Source organism: Zonotrichia albicollis, chromosome 2, assembly GCF_047830755.1.
Source record: "Zonotrichia albicollis isolate bZonAlb1 chromosome 2, bZonAlb1.hap1, whole genome shotgun sequence".
In the NCBI taxonomy this organism is placed as follows: Eukaryota; Metazoa; Chordata; class Aves; order Passeriformes; family Passerellidae; genus Zonotrichia; species Zonotrichia albicollis.
Window position 1 is genome coordinate 24,699,553 of NC_133820.1, and position 21,015 is coordinate 24,720,567.

Consider the following 21,015-nt stretch of genomic DNA (forward strand, 5'->3'; position numbering starts at 1 on the left):
GAGTGACTCAACTGGATACATCTCACTGGAGATTTTTCAATCCTAAACTTTTCAATATCAGGGTGAAGTTGCATTTCTAAGAGTATCTAATTCTCTGTACTTTGTATAAGGCCCAGGAGCCCACATCTCAAGGACAACATAACTGTCTACACAAAAGTGACACCAGTGACTTGTGTCCCCTCCAGGACCTGAGGACTCCTCTCCATCTCTCAGTGACTTCCAGGGCATGTAGCTTGCCTGGGGCAGCAGATCAGGGTAGATCAGAGCTTCCAGATCCAGATTAGACACTGGGCATGCCCAGCAAGAGCAGCCAGTGAGCATGGAGAGTACGACATTTGTAGTTCATCAGTGAATAATGAGAAATGAAGCTCTGCTTCAGCTGATACTGTCACACTTGCAGAGCTTCCTTTCCCTTTCCCTGCTTAAATAGTGATTACTCTTACAGTCTATTGTGGGAAGTTCAAAGCCAGACTTAATCTCTAACTATCGCCTTAACACCTCAGAAAGTGAGGGAAAAGTGGTGAGAAAGAGACAAAGGAAATAAACAAACCCAGCTATGCAAACTGCAAAAGTAAAATACTCAATAAAAGCTAGACAAGAAGGAGGTGACAAATTATATGAAAATTAAACAAAGGCACGGTGTTAAATTGTGAAAAAATATAAAATTCAGGGTGTCAGACTGTCAAAGAGATTTTTAGAGACTAATTTGACAACTTTTCTGGTAAGGACTGATTTTTACTAGAAGAGGGAAATTAAGCAGACCTCATCTATATGTGCTTCAACAAAGCATGGGGACATACAGGAATTAGTTCAGCTGGAAAAGATGGAGAAGATGAATAGAAATACAGGATTTATAACAAGTCTATTAAATTGCCTGGTGAGGAGGCAATAATGTTACGCTGAAAGCAAACTACTGGTGTTGGATAAAGGTCTATAATCCTGAAGAATTTGCCCTTAAAATTGTTTACAGTTTTGTTAGATACCTCAGCACAACAAAGCAGGAATGTGCTAAGACATGAGCATAAGAGATTTTGTCTGCAGGAGAGGATAAGGGCATCATATTGTGAGATGTGAATGGACTTTGATTTGGATGATGTGTGATACTAAAAGTATGCTGAAAGTCTTTAAGGAATAATAAAAATAATATCTGCTAGAAGTTAGAAACTACAATGGAGGAGAAATTACTGTGTGTACAATTTTCAGCTCTCACAGTCCTAATCAATGAATCTTAATTGGAACAAATGTACAAAGGAAGCCACACTGTTCCCATGACCACACCAGTCTTTATTACACAAAAGAATAAACTAGGCTGAGTTGCTGACAAAGCAGAGAGAATGTAACTGTTCTCAGACCATTTGTAGTAGCTACCTGCAAAAACATACCCCTGAAGAGCTGTGATGTGTCTTTGAGTAGCTAAATCCTTGAATGGATCTCCAATATCTTCTGCCTTCTGTATTCCAGTATTTCTTTAGCACAGACTATGTCTGGCTTCAAGTCACAAACCTTGCTCTCTGCTAAACAAAGCAGCATTTGTTCACAGTCCAAAAGCAGAGCTAGGCACAGTTAATACTCTGAGTCCCACAGCACTGTGAACTTAGGTACACCTTTGTTCAACAAATTGTAACACCTGAACACTGTCATCTTTATTTTGGCCACTCGTCAGGTTAAGAAATTTGTCTGAGCTAATGTTAGGCTGTCAGATGACACTAAATAGACTCCATCTGTTCCTTCAGAGGCTGTGATTAGCACTTATCCTCAGTGGCTCAGAAATTATTCTCCTACAGTGGTGCCTTTGGCTTTAGTCCCTGTCTGATACACCTGTCAAACCACATTTTGAACAAGAAAGCATTGTCAAAAATTGAGGTGCTGTCTGACTCTGACAGGTGTAGAAAGTGTTATTTTCAGTAAAATGTGACTCAAAACAGGCACAACATTTTTAAAGACAGTTACATTAGGAAATGTAGAGATAGTAGTGGGAAAACAGTAAGAGCAAAAGTAATTCAACAAGGGAATGGGATGGAAAGAAAACTGCTTTGATTTTAGGACTGTTGTTTATCATTTTCACTTTGGTCAGGAGTCACCCTTGAAAGCCCATCAATGTAAAGAAGCAATACTTGAGACAAAGAATTCTTATTTCCAAATATGTGTCATGATACTTCTTAGTTTACAGATTTGCATTTATACCAAAAGTCTGACTCAGGACAAGAAAACAACAGTGTATAGAAAGAACCAGGGAGGAATATCTGAGAATTAATACTTCCTCTTTAAACATTTGATATACTTAACTTCTTGTAATTTGTGTTCAAGTTTCTTAGAAAAAAGTTCTTACTTTACCTCCAGTGAATTTAAATATCCAAATGTAAACTCTTTGACATTTTTCAAGAGTTTACTGTCCAGCTATACATTGCCTGTTGTTTTTAATTCATTAGAGTAACTTGAAACTAAGGATTTAATTTTTAGTTAATGTTAATTTAGTTGAGAAAATACACTACCTCAAGATTCTTCAATTTACTTGCAGTAAGTGTACATTTTACTGATTTTCATGTACATATATCAAACTGCATATGAACTGGTCATTTACCCCCAAAATAAATATAAAACCAAATGTTATCAAAAAATAAATATTCATATAAGTAGTTCTCTCTAAAGCACAAGCGTTTGAAAATGTAAACCTTTCATTACGCCCTTCAGTAAATTTCTAGTTCTATCAAATATTTACATAAAGGTTGAATCAAGCCCAGTCAAGGGCTTTACAATTATAAAAATCTGCAGCAACCACCTGGTGATGAAATTGGGAATATTACTTTCATTATATTGTAATTTCATCAGTGATAGTCTTCTTGGTATTTAACACCAACACAGCTTTCCAAAGTCTGATACAAACATCTTGAAATTTTTCCAGAAAACAATATGAAGTTCGTTCATCTGGGAAAGAACTAAGATAATATTTTACATTTAATATGATTAAGTAAATAAGCAGCTGTGATTTCTATGAGTTGTAACATTTTCTTAGGCTTCAGGGTTAGCCCAGTGCAGAGCAGATGGCTGCACTCTGATCTGTTAAGGGAGCTTAGATAATTGCAATGGTAAAATAATATTTTGAGAGGGCTGTTGATAAGTAGCTAGCCTGATGCAAATGTAAGATGGCATGCTTGGATGATTTGTGCCATTTGAGATCCTCCAGTCATGAAAGGATTCAAAAGCTGAAGCTGCAGGGCTTTGAAAGGAGAAAAGGAAAAATAGTCCTGCTACTGGGCAGAAAAAACTTCCTGCCAGAGCCTTCATCTCTCTGCTTCCCCTCTCAGCTGAAGATCTGCTCTGAATCTCAGATCTCTTGCACCCATTCACATCCTGGAATCTGAGGAACATCCTGGAATCTGAGGAACATGCTGACATGAGAGGTGTTGCATTTAGTTTCCAACAAAGTAGGACCGTGATCTTTTTGTCACCTCTGCACTGCTTTCCTGAAGTCACACACACTCCTCTAGCAATTTCAAGGGGAAACTTGCTTATAAACATCTAGAAAGCCACCAGTAAAAAAATAACACCAAATTTAAGTGAACTGAAATTTCTTCAACAGAAACTGAAATTAACAACCTAATCCAAATGTCGTTTCTCTCAAGGAAAGATTTAATGAATCTTTTTTTAAATGTAGTTTAAAGAAGAGAGTGTCACTGTCAGAGAGGGGGAGAGTTTGGCTTTGGGTTTTGGGGCTTTTTTGCAGTTCTCCTATTCCAGATTAGTGAGAAAGGATAGGAGTGGTGTAAGAGAACTGGAATCCCTTTGGAGTGTTGACTACACGTTAGCAAAAAGGCTATCACAGAGAGTACTAGGCCAAAAGAGTCTCCTAACACCATCAATACTTAGGCTTCTTTGCTTCAATCTTGTCATTTGATGTAAATTAAAGCAGCATAAACAATTTATTGGCATGGAGGGATGGTTTCTCAGAACTATTTCTTCATATCTTACAGAGTATGTCTTCTTTCATTTTTAAAATTGGCAATAACATGAGAAATGTACATGCTTTGTGGTAAATAGGTCCTAGTTTTGCTTAGTGGCAATACAATGAGATGTGATTTGATGTATCTTGATAACTTAATTGATAACAGAATGGTACCTTAGGTGGCAATACTTTCAGCTTGTGAGGTAAACTGGGACAGCTGTGCATCCTCACAGTAGGATTTCCTTCTCCAACCTTTTCTGAAAACAACAAAGAGAACAAATATATTTCCCCGACTGACAGGAACAATTGGTCAGTAGCAGTGGACTTCAGCTGGTGGTGACACACAACAGGCTCGGCAAAACTATCAGTGACTGTTTCTCTCTTTGTGTATTGCTAAGAACTCTCATCTGCATATTACGATGGTCACAGACCTCTGAGCATGAAGTCTTCAGCACTTTGGCAATGCCATTTAGCAGAAAATCTCATGGGACTTTTCCTGCTTAGAGGTAAAACAGGATGCTTTCCAGACAGCATATGACAACTTTGAGAAAGAGAAAAAATTATGAGAGAACAAGGTATGAACCAGGAGGAGCTATTAGGCTGTGGTTTAGGAATGGTACTCCCCAATTTAGTGCTCCCACTGAGGCTCTCCAAACCTGCTGCTCACCCACTTTCCCTCCCCCTTGGTGGAGAGGAGAACTGGAGGCACAAAAGGGGAAGGTCACAGGCTGAAATAAGAAAAAATGTACTGGAAACAGCAATGAGATGAAAAACCAAACAGTAAGAAGAACAATATTAATAACAAAAGTGTACAAAGGAGAGAGAGTGATTCAGATGCAAAATGGTCACCACAGAGCCTGGCCCAACCCAACCACAGCCACACTTCCCTGGCCACCCAAGCACTCCCTCTGCCACAGTCACTGAGCAGAAGAAACCCCGTGTCCTGGGGAAACTCCCCTCTCCCTGCCTTGGCAATGATGTGAGCTGCTGTAAAACAACCTCTGTGTCCTGGTCATGCCCCTCCTGGCTTCTGCAAGAATCAACCCTGCCCTGGCCGTTACCAGGACACAGGCTCATTTATGGCTTAAGCCATTTCTAAAGTATTGTTGACTATTGGGTATAAAATGCTGCTGCTGACTGAAATTCTCATTTTAACTTCAATAGCTGTGGCACTTCATGTAGCTCAAAAACCTGTGTGGTTCTGCTACATGCATCAATTCAATCACATTTTGTCTCTTTCTTATGCATGCAACTAAGACACTATCTAAATCTAAGTGAAAATGTGACCTTTTCTTGATTATTCTTGGTGGCATATTTTCAATTCTCTTGGCATTCTGTTACTCCTCATAACACTTATTTTAATTATGTGTATACATCCCGTAAAATGAATAAATTTTTCCTGCTATTCTGCACAGATATTTTTTCCTGAGATATCTTCACTGCTTTTCCCATTTTCACACTTTTAATTCCACTTAATCTCCTCATTGCTACCTTTCACGTTTTGCCTTTGCCATTTCTATTTATAAAGCTAATAAAATACCAAGGAATCATTCTGACCTTTCCAGGTAATCAATATTAAGGACATTCAGCTATCAGCAAATATTGTTTCAGACAATAATTATACCAGAGAGTGGCAGTTTCTCATTCATCAGCTTAAGCAGACGTCTGGGGGAGGAAATAGGAATACCTTAAGTACCTGAGATTTTGCTTCAGAAACATCATTTTTGACACATACACATTAGCTGGGCTTGGTTGAGGGTAGTTTCTGCTCTAAAGCAGTGTTGCACTGTTAGCAGAAAGCAGTCCATTCTGTCTACTCTTTCTGAGCATAATTGCTCCATGGATGACAAATGACTGTTCAAACTACTAGCACAATGGTTTATTGTCTTTTTGCAGTGGAGGCACTTCACGAAGATTAAAAGTGAAAAAATGTTATTAGATTTCCAGCTTAATATCAAGAGAGCAAGGAGAATTTGGGGTGCAGAAAAATGCCTGATGTTCGATCTGGAGATGGAATGATTTGAGACACATCCTGGTATAGTGGGAACTGTACTGTAGCCATGAAAACTTCAGAGCAGGAAGCATGGGATTTAAAAAAGAAGGGTCATACTATCCGAAGGGGCACACTTGAAGGTTAAAAGAAACCATTAGTTCTTCCCAAAGGCTTCTTTTATTTGTCTGTAAGTACAGATGATGGAGGGAGAATAATGCACAGCCAGCTGGTGTCCTCAGATGCTCCCTAGAGTGGAACAGAAAGATAAGCAATTATTGCCAAATAAATGGCAAACTACGATTATCACCAAGGGAATGTAATACTTCACAATCATAAATGCTCCATACTTAGCATGGGAGGGGAAGACTTTAAGATGTGTGAAATGAAAAAATAGAAAGCCATTAAGAAAATTGGTGTTGTCAGATTTCAATAGTGCCCGGTGCCTTTAAATCCTAAACTATTTTAACAACTGTTTGTTTCTACTTTTCTTAACCTTCTTCTAAAGCCTCTTGAATTTCTACTAGGTTGTCTCAACTTCAAACCTGATTCCTCATAGCTGGCTATATTTGCCATCTTAACATTTTCTAAATTTAGAGATTAATCATCTTTTTTTGTTGTCTTCAGGGAACAGAATATTTGGGCTCACTTACTTCAGAAATCCAGGTTTCTGATCATAATAATGGATAATAACAAAAACATTTCTATTGTAAATGCAAGTCATGTCTGTAAGCTGCATCTTATGCACCAAGCTTCTTTGCCAGGGATGTGAACCCCTCTGCTACTACAGAAAATACTGAACAAGGTAGGAACTTTAAATATCTTCAAAGACAACCTGTACAATTGAGTTTGTCACACAGCAGAGCTCCCTTTATAGCTAGTGCAGAGAAACAGGTACTTGTAGGCATTATCTCTTTTAGTATTTTTCTCCATGTCTGTAACAGGAGCCTGGTCTTGAGCAGCAAGTCTGTAAACAGGTGTCCACAATACTTACATCTAGAATTACTCTAAATGGATTTTGCCATATACCAATGCATCTAATGTTTTGTACCTTGTATACAGAGTTTAAATCAACTTTGACATGACAATTGCCTAAGCATCCTCACCCTTTTTAATGAGATCATTAAAAAGAGACAAATCACAAATGTGCTTCCCTTAATGTATGTCAATGTGATTGCAAAACAAAGAGGTTTGCTTTTTGTTAGGCAGTTGCAATAAATAGATGCCAAAATACGTGCAGAGACTGGTTGGAAGAATTCTATTTCTACAGCAACACCCAAGCTATAAAATATAAATTACAGTTGGGATTTGCATAGTTCATCTCAATGGGCAAAGTGAACCTGACTTGTTCTGAATTCAGGGCATTTAACACAAAACAAAGAACTTTTAGGCAGAATAAGTGCAGTAAATTAAATTTATCAGTCATTTATTACCTCTTTGCATTTCCTCTTCAAATGTTCTCTAGTCCAACAAGCAGCCTTTCCTGCCCATGTAGGTCATCTGTACCACATGTATGCATTTGACAGGTCAGACTTCGTACATTTAGATTCATGTTGTATGCACACAGTCTGGTCAGAGCAGATTCAAAATCCAAATAAGCTGTCTAAACCATGCTTTTACACCCAGGGCTAAATTCCTATGCCATTAAAGGGCTACACAGTAAGAGTAATTAAACTAATCTGAACAAGTTCTTTAAAAATATTGAAAAAAATGACAAGGTAATTCACATTTGAATCAAACACATATGCTTGCATTAATAAAAGACACAATAAAAACTACTCCAAAGTTTGTTTGTACAGCACAATTATTTCTGATGTAGGAAGGCTTTTCTCCTGACTTTTCAAAAATCCAACAGAATTAGCCCTCATTTAAAATACAAAATGTGAAAAAATAAAAATTAATGTGAAAGTATCAAGAAGAGAGGATGAAAAGATATTTTCTGATGAGTATTTTTCCATTCATTTTTTGTTGATGATTTCTTTAAACTGTTTTGTTCACAAAATGTTTGTGTGGTTAAATAATTGCACTTGCATATCAGAATGACAGACTGAAATATAGTTATGACTGGAAGAATGCTGGATTTTTAAAGAAGCAGGAAATGTGTGCCTTTTTTTTTTAAATAAAGCCAAATGAACATCTCTGAGTGATGTTGAGATAGGAATCTACAGTCATTGTTACATTGCTGTGCATGGTGTGAACTTCCAGTTCTTACCAGAAGTATCTCAATGTAGAACAGAGTACTGTGGAAGTCTCTGGTTTTGTACTATTTATTTTTTTCTATCTATCTTACAAGTTTTATCTCTTTGTCCATCCTACAGGAGTGAATGCCATTCATATGAAATTGGCAGTAAAAGCAATGTCTGCCAGTACCCTGGCACTTCTTTTATGGAGGTACGATTTCACCTGAACATTGTTTCTTCTCAGCTTCACAACACGGTGTCTAATTTCCTTGGGATAAAGTAGCCAGTGTTTTTAGCACAGCAAGCAAATTCCTGATCCATCTCCGCTGGCCACTGCCCTATCTGTTATGTGAATCCAGCTAGCAATCAGAAACCTTGGGCTGCTTTCTCTGCAGCATGAGCAGCTTGAAGGGAGGAGAGTAGCTGGTGAGAGAAGCCTTGTATTTCATAGTGTGCTTGGCATGTCCAACGTCACACTTGGACCCAGAGGCACATTCCTGCTGCAGCAGGACTGTGTCCAGTTCTGGCCCCTCAGTTTGGGAAGGACATTGAAATGCTTGAACGCATGCAGAGGAGGCGACAAGGCTGGTGAGGGGCTTGGAACACAAACCCTGTGAGGAACATTTGAAGGACCTGGGGTTGTTTAGCCTGGAGAAGAGGAGGCTTAGAGGTGACTTTATAGCTCTCTACATTTTCCTGAAGGGAGGCTGTAGACAGGTGGGGTTTGGTCTCTTCAACCAGGCAGCACTGACAGAACCAGAGGACACAGTCTCAGGCTTTGTCAGGGAAGGTATAGGTTGGATATTAGGATAAAGTTTTTCACCAAAAGAATAATAAAATACTGGAATGCTCTTCCCAGGGTGGTGGTAGACTCACCATCTCTGGATGTGTTTAAAAAAAGACTGGACATGGCACTTGGTGCTGTAGTCTAGTTGAGGTGTTAGGGCATGGGTTAGACTCGATGATCTTAGAGGTCTCTTCCAAACTTATTATTCTGTGATTCTGTATCTGTATTTTCTTTGCTAACTGTGTCACAGGTTTCCTTCCAAGAAAGATAATTGTTGAACCTGAGAAGGCTCTACCCTATCCCAGCCTCTAACCTGGTTTTAGAGCCAAAGCATCACACCAGAGGGGCCAAAATGTCCCAATCTGCCAGACACATGACTCAGAATATGCCGGCTCCTGGGATGAGACTTGAGCAAAAAGAGAAGACCTGTCTGAGAGCCAGACTCCCAGGCAATCATGCCAGTAGCAAGCCCATTCTTGGATAAACACAAATTTTCCAGTGTGTTTTCCGCAATTCAGAGAAGCATGGACACTTCTCTCAAAGCAGAGGCTGTGTAGATGTCTCTGTGGCAATGTAAAACTTCTGCTTCTCAGCAAGGTGAAAGCTCCCTGACCTGGCAGTGCAGACAATGCAGAGGGCAGCAGCTCTGCACTGTGCTGAGAGCACACCCTGGTTACCAAGAGCCAGCCTGGGATCCAGAACTGCAGGATGAGATGTGCATCACAGAGCCTGGCTGGGCTCAACAGGAATCCCCTTTTCACTGTTCAGACCTATCACTTACCACAAAACAAACTGCCAAAAATTCTCACTCCCCTGCACAGCCCTATCCTGCAGATTAAAAGATCCTTTTTATTTTGTATCATATTTCAGACTCTGGGGGAGTATTTACTTCTGTAAAAAAATCTAGGACTAATTTTTTTTTTTCTGTCTTGTTCACAGTTGCTTTTCAGTTTATATATTTTTTATTTATTTTTCAACATGGTCCTGTTATAACAGGAAAATTGACATGTTGAATTCTCAGTTACCAGAGAGAAACAGAGTACCAGGGAGAGGACAGATGCTAAAATGGGCTGGAAATATCAGCACAGCAAATGAAATGTGCTGGATTTAGGGCCTGAGAAGCAGTAGTCCGTCAGTCTTGTGAGATGCCTTGTTATTTTCATTTTTGCAAGCAGTCATGGCCTCTTCAAGTCTTCTAAGTTATTGATCTGGTCTCTGCCATTCTCCCTTGCTAGTCAGAGGCAAAAGGAAAGCACCATTTAGATACCTATTTTAGAAAGCTGGAGTATAAAACAGACAACTGCTGTCTAGACAGCTTAAGAATTTCCGTGATCAGTCTTCAAAAGTCAAACTATGTGACTTCCAAATGCTGCCACTGGCAAGTGTGCAACAGCTTGGATTAAACCAGAGCTGTGAAACTGAACCTTTCTTGTAACTCAAGTGCACCAAGGATGTTTCTCAAAGTATTTTATAATTGTAGATTAAAAAGTGAAATTTTGGAAAGTTGGATAAAACTATCAAGGCCTTCAAACTTCACACACAATCCCAAAAGGGACAATGACAGCATTTATGTTCATAGAAGATGATATTCATACCTGGGAATCCAAACAGTGTACACTGAAGCTGAATGAATGGGAAATGTCAGCCCTCATGTGGGCACACACACACACCCACACACCAAAAAAATGTTTTCACCAATCTTGTTTTCACTTACTCTTAAGTTGAGAAGATACTCTACCCTGTGGTAAATGTAACTCTGCCACAGAAATTGCCAGCTGATGCCCAGCAAATTTTTCATCCCTTTGTTCAGGGCCATTATCCTTTTCTCCAGGATGGGAGAGCTCACGTGGGGAAAGGGCACTAAACATGCCATGCTCCAGTCTGTTGGGAGAGACTGGGAAAAGCATTAAGCCTTTTTCCAGTACTCTGAGACTAAGTAAGGTTACGTGAATTGCCTCATGAGTTTAGGTGTCCCCCTGAGTCTTGGTGGCATTCCCCCTTAGACAGCAGTGGTCTGGTAGGAAGCTAACAAAGGATGTGACAGATTGGAGACAAATTTTCCTGGGCAAATATTAGAAACTTTATGGAATTGAAAGTAACAGGAAAATGGTAGTGGTTTCAACTCAGCAGGCAACTAAGCACCACACAGCCACTTGCTTACTCCTTACCCTTGCCACAATAGGATGGGGAGGAGAACTGAAAACATATTAAACTTGTGCGTTGAGATAAGAATAGTTTAATAACTGAAATAAAGTAAAATAAAAGTATAATAACCACACAATAATAATTGCAATCAAAAGAAGAAAGAGAGAGGAATAAAAACCCAAGAGAAACAAGTGAGGCACAGTACAATTGCTCTCCACACACTCACCTTTTCTCAGTCCATCCCCAGACAGAAATTGGCCCCTCACAGTCAATTCCCTCCAGATGAAATACTGGGAATGAGCTGCTGTGCCATGGAGCATCCTTTAGGATAGTTCTGGTCACCTGTCCTGGCCATGTTCCTTCCTGGCCTCCTGTGCACCTGCCCACAGGCAGAGCACGACACACTGAAAAGTGCCTAATTAAATATAAACACTGCTCAGCAACAACTAAGATTTCAATGTGTTATCAGCATTATTCTTTTACAGAATCCAAAACACAGCACTGCACTAGCTCCTGAGGAAATGAACTCTACACCAGGTGAAATCAGGACCTGGGGGACTGTGACCACTGCTGTACTGTACTTGGTGGTATTATTATGGAACTTTATGGTAAGATGAGAGTGTTAACATGTATTACAGTAATCTGTACTTTGTTTTGTGTAAATGCTTCCTCCTCTCCCTCTTTTCTCTTTCTCCAGTGCCCTCAGCCTGTCTGGGCTAGTGTAGCTCCTATGTACTGTTATGTACCCTTGTCTGCTCTAAGGGACTTTACCCTGTGTGCAGGTTTTTGTCTGCTCACCGGGGACTCACACACTAAACTTTTCTAATGCCACAGATGAGAACAGGAAGAACTTACTTCTGGATCTGTTCCCTGAATACATGAAGCTTTGCCCTATCACTGTCCACAAGATATGAAAAATCAGTAAATCATATGCTGAATATCAAAATTTCTTTTAAATAGTTTCATTCTTTCCCCTAAGCTTCTCAAGGAAGTGGAAATACCGTGTGCCTGCCCTTTCTCTGTAAGCCTCTCAGTATCTTTCCCCTTTAGCTGCTGGAGTCATTAGCCTATTCCAACAAATCTGCCAGCGCACAGTCTCCAAGGAAATGCTGTCATGAGCACAGGCAGCTGAATAGGGAGAGCAGCACAAAATGGTGCCTCATCTAACACAAATTTTGCCACCCAATTTCGACAATTATCTATTTTCTTTGCTCTGGTGGCAGCTTAGCAAATGCACACGAGCCAGCAAATACACACAGCTGAGCAGCACAGTTACAGCCTGGGAGCACTGACATCCTCAGGGCCTTTCCCAAACGGTGACCAGAGAGCAGGGGAGGCTGCAGAGGGAAGGGACAACCCAGGGGAAATGGCTGAAATGCAAGAAGGCAGAAGCATTCACATTTGAGGGGAGGGATGAGGGATCTACAGTGTGTAGGGAGAGGATAAAGGACAGACATCCATAGGAGATGTTTTGTTTTAATGCCATTGTTCACAACAATGATGTTCTGGAGCAGCTCCATAAATTCTGCCCTCTGATAATCTTAATTTACCCTTTCTTTTTTGATAGAGTTTTGGTATTAACTGCTGCCTCCAATTGTGTGTAACCCATGTCTACCTTTTTTTTCAACTTCTTTGGCCCAAAATCCACATTTATTTTGTTTATCCACAATCTATCTCCCTCTGACTTATTTTTATTTCTTCCTTGCACATCAGTTCTTGCTGTCTGTCCGGAAATCAGAATATTCAAAATAGCTTCTTAAATTGATAGAATGCAATACCTCATTTTGTTTTTTCTAGAAACAATTTCATTTAAACCACAGCTTCTTTTTTCATTATTAAAATTAATTGTTAGGTCATAGCAATTGTTACCCTCTCTAAATGAGATTGGAACATAGAATTAACTGGAAAATACCCTGATAATTAAGTTTTATCTTCCCAGTGAGTAAAAGGATTGTGGTTTATAATTTGTTGAGAAACAAGTGTTAACTCTTTTAGTGTGATTTTGGCAATGTGGAAAACCTTGGAAAACACTATCATTAAGAGTATATTAAGTAACAACTGTTCTTAATTATTAATATTTTGCTGGAGGGAAAAGAAAAACATATAATTTCATATATAGATTCATTCTTATGCTCTTTTTTAACAAGGACCATGTTTCTGAGAGTAACCAGTGTGTTTGAGACTGTAGTCTAAGCCAGCTAGGAAAATAAATTCATCCCATGAAGACAGCAGCCAGCCCTGCTTTGCTCCATCCTATATTGCTAATATCTTCTATACAAAGACAAGAGACACTGGTGAATCCCACCTGGCAAGGAGAAATAATTGTAACTAAGCTTTATCTAAATGACGACAGTTTTATACCTCATTTAAGGGTAAATCATCTAAAGAGCAGTCCTGAAACTCTCACAGGGGTATTAACAAATTTTAATTCATATTAGATTTCTCTCTGCCAGTGAGGGTTAGATTTTTGTCTCTTTTCTAGGAAGTCACTGTCAAAACAGTCTGGCATAGAAGAAGATGAACAATTAGTGACTTGGATTGCTGCAGAGTTTCAGTATCTTATTAACTGCATTAAGGGGCAGGGTGGAAAATTACCTTGACATCACTTTTGGAAACACCACCTCAGCAGAGATTCTGAAGTCCCTGCTCTGTTTGCCACATTATAGAAATTACAGAGGTCAGGTGCTTGCTCCATTTGCAGCTCTGTTGGCATTTGTGTGGCAAAGAGATATGGAGTTTAAGACTATCTGATTTTTAAAGATCTGGCATGTCTGCTATCTGATTTTTTAATTAGGAGAAATTCATCCTTTTCTTCATTACAACACCGACTCATTTGATTTTCTTTTGGCCATATACTAAAGAGTTACAGCCTTTCCTTTGGGTACATTTATAATTTTCTGTTGAAAAATGTCACATTTCATTCCAAGGAACAAATTTATCTAGCATTATTTATAGCTTTAAAAATGTTTCGATACAGAATATAGTCTAAAATTCTCAAATATTTAAGCTTCTGCTTTATTTTTTACTCACGCTTGGGAGTGACAAATTGAGGTTACTGGTTCAGAAGGTATTATTTTCCTTGACATTTAGGAAATTTTGTCCATTTCCTTTTGTCCATGTCCTTTTGTCCATGTTTCACAGAAATCAAATAATTTATAATAATATTGAAATATAATAATCTTGAACATTTTACATAACTAAATAAGGAATTAAAATAAATATCATCTTCTGTAACCACCATCTTCTGTTTAACCATCTTCTGTTTAAAAAATTGAAGCAATTCTTAAATTTTTCAGTAGGGGAAAAAGAATCATACAGTAAAAATAGAGCCTTGCAGAATCATAATTCTCATGAATGTATTTTCTGAGGTGCTGGCATTTGTATCTCCCTTTTTCCAACAATATCCATTATTTTCCCAATAAATTGAGATGGATTTCTCATTTATTAACAATAAACTCATAATAAAGGCATCAGTCATGTCTTCTCTCAATATTAGCTAGAAACAAATTAGCACAATTAAAAGAGCAAGTGTATTTCTTAATTGAAAGGACATTTGCTTATTTGCACCATTTTTATCTGAAGAATATGTTAACCACACTGAAGAAGTTGAGCTGTATTAAAATTTTCCTTCATTCTGCTTCATTTATTTTACTGGTATTTTGACAAGCTGAGAATAGCACCTGTGTTTGAAATGAAGTGGTGCAAAATTTTGCTATGAATACTAATCAACATTTGCCTAAAATTCTGTGACCAAGGTGCTGGAAAATGGGTGAGTGGGACCATGTATGGCTTGCATATGGTCTCAATGTCTGGTAGTGGTACACCTGGAGCTCCACAGCAGCACCACAGACCTCCTGCTTGTCCTTAGAAATTCACCTGTCTCAAGAAGGTTGTACTGGTTTAGGGCAAATTTGTTAAAGAATCTGCAAAGGAGGGCCCCTCCAGAAAGCGAAACCCACACGGCCCCTCCCCCCAACCGGTTCGGGAAAAAATTCCTCGGAGAGAGGTGGAAAGAACCTGTTTATTTGACTGGCCCCGCACCCCCCAGCACACAAAATGAACAATACCTGATGACACCGCTCTGAGAAAGATGGCAAAATCAGAAAGTCTCTTTCGGGGGGGTGGTTGCTCTGTTCTCAGTCCCTCCGGCGCTGGGCCAGCCGCTGCAGCCGAACCTTCGGTGTTCCCGGGTCCCAGTCCGGAGCAGGTTCGAGATGGTCACAGGAACAGGAGAGGAGAAACAGTCCAGGAAGCAATGTGGACTTTTTAGCTAGAGCTAGCTAATAAGCAGAGGCAGAAAGCAGAGCAGAAGCAAGAGCAGAAAAAGAGAGCAAGCAAAAGCAGCAAGCTGAAGCTGGAAGTGAAAAAACAGTCTTATGTACCGCTTTCCTCTGTGTTCCTGATAAGAGAAACCCTAACAAAACTTCCACTCTTCAGGGCCGGTCTTAAAGGCACAGAACAGATGAATGGGGATATACAAGCATCATAACGTCACCTCAGGACAAAGGTGAATATTTTAGCAGTGCATGGAAGTGTCAATTTATAACACTTTTAGAAGTGCACAATTCCTGTTTATATATTAGATCACTGAAGAACACTGGAGATAGTTTCCAGGATTCGCTTTTTAGAAATACTAGTCAGCTATTCCAAAAACACAGAACTAAAACAGATTCTGAACTTTCTTGATGAATTTTTAATAAATTCATATTGCATGTTGAGTTATCCAACGTTAATGGATGAGCTCATTAAAGGAGACAGGATTGGTGGCAGCCTGGTTGAGTTTGTGATCTCAAGGACCAAATGCCTGTGAGGCTAAAGGGAATTCCATGGTGTATTTTTCAGTCCTAAGAATTAGTTTCATGTATGATTTTCAATGTGAAAACTGAAAGACTAGCAGCAGAGAATAGAGTCAACCATACAATGCAGTTTTATGTCTGAAAGTTAGTAAGTTTCATAATTCAGCAGAATACACCTTAAAAAGCAGCTGTAGACCCACCATTCCTTGCTTGCAAAAAAAAAAAAAAAAAGCCAAAAACTTGTCACTCTTCTTACTTTCTTAGTTTTTCCTGGATCTCTTGATGGCTTTTCATATGGAGAAATCTGAGCATTTTTATGCACATTGTCGGAAAAGTACCTGTACAAACCTAACATTTCATCACTTAACTTCACTCTGTGTAAACTAAAAAAACAAACAACACAAAACACACAAACAACACAAAACATACAAACAAGCAAAGCCCCTCACCTGGACTAATCTATCTCTAGCTGCTGCACTGCCTTTGCCATCAGACATCAGTGACTCTGCATATGAAAGGAAGGAGTTTTTAGCTGGGCTTTAGCTGCACATTTACTCTTGTTCATCATGAAGGTGGTGGTAATAAAATTAGAAATATTGTCCTTTGCTTTCAAACTCTTTTTCAGTGTTCAGTCAGTGCTCAGGAAGCCCATCTTCCTCCTTCTGCACTCCTGGCTACCAGGCTGCCCTAGGGTAATTCCTGAGTGAATAAATGCTGAGGAAACTGAGAGAAAGAACTTATTCCATAGCTCCAGTTGTTTAAAACACATCTTTTTCATGTCACAGCAAGCTCAATATTACCATACCTTTCAAGAGAAAATTGTGAAGAGCCCTGTCCCCTGACTCACAAAGTTATTTATATACCCACATTGATGAATAGATAGCAGATATCTAGAGAAATGAGTTCTAAAACAAATTCTGTGATGGTGTTCATAGGGGTCTTAGGATGAGGGAAGAGATGAGGATCTGACTCCGTGTTTCAGAAGGCTTGATTTATTATTTTATGATATATATTACATTAAAACTGTACTAAAAGAATAGAAGAAAAGGTTTCACCAGAAGGCTAGGTAAGCTAAGAATAGAATCAGAAAGAATGATAACAAAGGTTTGGGGCTCGGGCCCTGTGTCCAAGCCAGCTGGGCTGTGATTTGCCATTAATTACAAACAACCAACATGAGACCAATCACAGATGCACCTGTTGCATTCCACAGCAGCAGATAACCATTGTTTACATTTTTTTCCTGAGGCCTCTCAGCTTCTCAGGAGGAAAAATCCTGAGGAAAGAGTTTTCCATGAAAAGATGTCTGTGACAAAATTCAACATACAACAGCCTTCAAACCAGCAGATTTATCTATCCTGGTGAAGCCACAGTGTCTTTGCATTTATGTCAGGCTGCAGGTTGTGGCCAGCAAGATGTGAAGCAAAGCACAGGAAACCCACCAGACACAGAAGTTTTGCAGCACTTTGTCCTCAACAGGAACCTCTGACTGTGTTCAAGTGCTTAAACCATTATGCATGTAGAGGTAAACTGGCTTAGAGCTCAGCCAATTTAGCACTTCAGCACTTCAAATTTTATATGCAGGAAAAGGTTTAAAGGCTGTAGCAGAGCTGTAAGTCACTTTGCCTCTGCAACCGTGAAACCTTAAGAAGCTCAAGAGGGCAAAGCCAATCCCTCCTTGCTAGTTTAAACCTCCCAGCACAGAGGACCCAGGAAAATGTTTCTCTGGGCTTAAGGCAGCCAGGATTCCCCTCATAGCACTGAATTCTTCAAATACAGGAGCAGAGCTGGTGGAAACAGTTCCTCCATTAAATGCTGGTGTACTTTTAACCACATTTTTACAAGTGCCAAGTGCAGCACTGTAAGATCCATGAAAATGCTTCTCTCCCACACATCTCCTAGAGGGCAAGAAAATGCAATGCCTCTGGAATCTGGCTGACCACTGCAGATTTCCATTTCCATCTTATCATGTTTTCTATGAAAATTAATACAAAATTCACTTTTCCTCTGGCTGGCACACATGTTTTCTAAACCATATTCTCAGAGATTGTTAGTGATTGAAATGCATTTTTATGCATTTCATATGCCCTCTATGCATAAAAATCTCATTTATATGTCCAGAATTAAATCTACCATCTTTACAAATTTCATTCCGTCCAAAGTGTTTGATGTCAGCGTGGCCTAACATGGTTATAACAGCATAAATGGAAGAAGGTTATGAGCAAGCCACCACACACACAGCTTATCCACCCCTCTGCCCAGACACTTGGATAAGGCTGTAATCCGAAAAGTGCAAGCTTTTACCAGGTACAAACAAGAACTGGCACTCAGGCCAGCTCATCTAAGCATCCTCTGGCACAGTTCCTCCACTGCCTCCAGCTCTGTCTACAAATCTTTCCCAAACATCAGGGAATATAATCCTCTGATGTAAATTATCCTAATCATATATAAAAGTGATTTTGATGGCTGAGGCCACTTTATTGTAAGATTACTTTGATGTGTTTTGACTCCTAGGCAACACTATAGCCATAACTGCCAGGCCTTATTCTGCATTAGATTATTCTCTGATTAATACACTGATTAATCCAGTGCTCAGTGTAGTGTTTGCAGTTTCTTTGTCTAGCAAGCCCTGAGATAACATTAACAGTCACTAATAATGAGCTGTAACTTGGATGAGAAGGGTTTTTTTGCTGAAATTTGAACAGAAATTTGAAGTGCACCTGTCAAAATGAATGTGTAACCAAACTGCAGCAAAGTTGTGGCTGAGTAGGGACTATATGAAGAAAAAATGTGGCCTGCAGACGTACCACGGTTCTTGGTTCCCCATGAACTGAACCACAAACAAGGGCAGAGAGGTGAACAGAATCAGTATCTTTCTACATGAAGGTAATATTTCACAACAGTCTTTAAAATGTCACCACTGTACTTATAAACCTCAAGGATTCCCACTGCTAGATAAATTTTTCGAAACTTTACTCAACTTGAAGACTTAGGACTAGGGGCTTTTACCATTTTAATGCATGCACCTCTGCCCTGTGTCAGCAAGAGCTGATTCCTTTGAAGCATTTCATCTTCTGTTTCATTATTGAAAAATGTCTTTGTGGAATCACTAGATTCAGCATGAAGTTTTACAGAAGTTTTGCAGCCAGGTAAGCAGATACAGTATTAACTGAGAGTTATTTTTACCAGCTGTCAGCTGCTCCTAGTAGATCTTGAGCTCTGTGGATTTGCACGTGTGAAAGTGAGCAAGAAGTAGGATTCACATTGATTGCTTTATATATTCATAGCTTTTAACATCAGAAATGACAAATACATATTGAGTAACAGTACATATTTCTGAGTACTTAATGCCATATGAACCACTACTCAAATTCCATATTAAACATTTAAAAAACAGGCAAAAAGCAGTAAAATAATTCCTCTTTTTCCTTTTAAAACACGCCAACACAATGCAGCATTCCTGTCTTGAATAATGAAAGGCAGTCAGTATAAAGGTGCCACTTGCATTCTATCAATGTTTAAGAAATTTCTTCCAGAATAAATTCCTCACTGTGCACTGTTTTACAAAAAAACTAACACAAAGTAATGTCAAGGCAGACCATAATCTCTAGAATAAATTTTTTAAAAATATGGCAATGCTAGTAAGCAATAAATCAGAGGATATAGCAACAGGTATTTATTTTGGTATTATTGTGACCTTATTGACTGTCACCAGAGCATGGGTGCAGTTCCTAATGGTTGTAAGTGATACAGCTATGGCACCTCAATGCTAAGTGAACGCTCATACCAGCAGTGCTTGTAAAGCCTCCTTTCCCTCCTCACAAAACATTAAAAACGATCAGAACTATTTAGCACTAGGTTATTTGAAGTTAAGCAGCTATGTAGGAGCAAATTACATTGTTTAGAAGTCCCATGAATAGCAGAGGATGTCCTCTGGAGGAAGCAGCCAGCAGAGTGCCTTGCAGAGAGGCAGCAGCATCACCTCAGGACTGAGCATGGGCACAGCTGAGGAGCTCATAGAGGGTGAGCACAGCCACAGAGCATTTCAGACTGAGGATAGTACATATTCATCCTTCCCAGAGTCCTGCCTAGAAGGCACTCATCTCAAGCACATTGTAAGGGATGAAGAAAAATACATTGCAGCAGCCTGTCTTGAAGATTTATTCTCTGTACACACAGTTGTGCACATCTGGTGCATTGTGCGTGGGCTTTTCTTTTCCTCCTGGCATGCTTCAGAGAGACACACACTGCTGGAAAAATCCAAGTTTGCCTATATTAGCCTTTTTTCTTTGAGCAAACTGAAATTATTACAGAGATAGAATTAATTCATTGTCTCAAAATATCTCATCACTTTCTATATTATTCCAAAGGTATTCATTCTTAAGTGCACATACTATGGAAAGTCTGAACTGTTAAACTGAAGATAAGAATAAAATGTCTCCAAAGACCTTTGTAATGAGGTAAAAGACTCTTCCAGATTTTTATCAACATTTCCAGCTCAAAGCAGCTCAACCCTCTGTTTTTCTGTACTAAAACAAATTGTGTACAATTAAAGTGAGAGATCTGGCAAAGAACCATGTTTTAGAGAAAAACACTGGTGTCCAAACTGCTGTACAGCCAAATAATGTAGAGTATGGCCCAAACCCATAAAGAAATATTCCATCACAGAAAGAAAGCAAGGAAATGCCTTCCTGCAGATGTAGCATGGGGAGGCCATGCCAGGTGTCTGATATGTGCTTGAAGCCTCCAAAGAAATTGTGCATGTTATCTTGTGATATCAACTCCTGCTACCTCGGTATCGAGCCCTTTGCTTGCAAGAGCTCTATCTCAGAGCACACTGCCAGTGACAATGATCATTTTGGCTCATTTTAGCAGACTAGCTGCAATTACTGGCATCAGCAGGTAGACTATTTCCAGCAAAGGTGTTTGGCTTCTGAGCTCTAATTTAGTTTCTGTCACTGAGACTAGAAAATACATTTTTTGTTTCCCACAGCTTCTGGTGTGTATCAGACTCTGGCTTTAGCTAGGTATTTTAGGAATTCTAGGAGTTGTGTAGAACTGCACATTTAATCACAGCCTCCTGCCATGACTTTGGTGAATGATTTGTCCAAACATTAAAAAGAGGATTATAGCTTGTTGAATCAGAAGAGGACCCTCAGCAAAAGAGGCTGGCCAGC

At 39.3% G+C, this 21,015-nt stretch overlaps 1 long non-coding RNA gene across 1 annotated transcript; it reads right to left on the minus strand.

Annotated features, from left to right (window-relative positions):
• Positions 1-1,128: 1,128 nt before the first annotated feature.
• Positions 1,129-15,433, minus strand: LOC113458924 (uncharacterized). The gene is made up of 3 exons (XR_012578855.1): positions 15,113-15,433; positions 11,272-11,460; positions 1,129-6,182 (listed from the first exon to the last, which is right to left on the minus strand). It is a non-coding gene; the product is annotated as an uncharacterized LOC113458924 (long non-coding RNA).
• Positions 15,434-21,015: the final 5,582 nt, after the last annotated feature.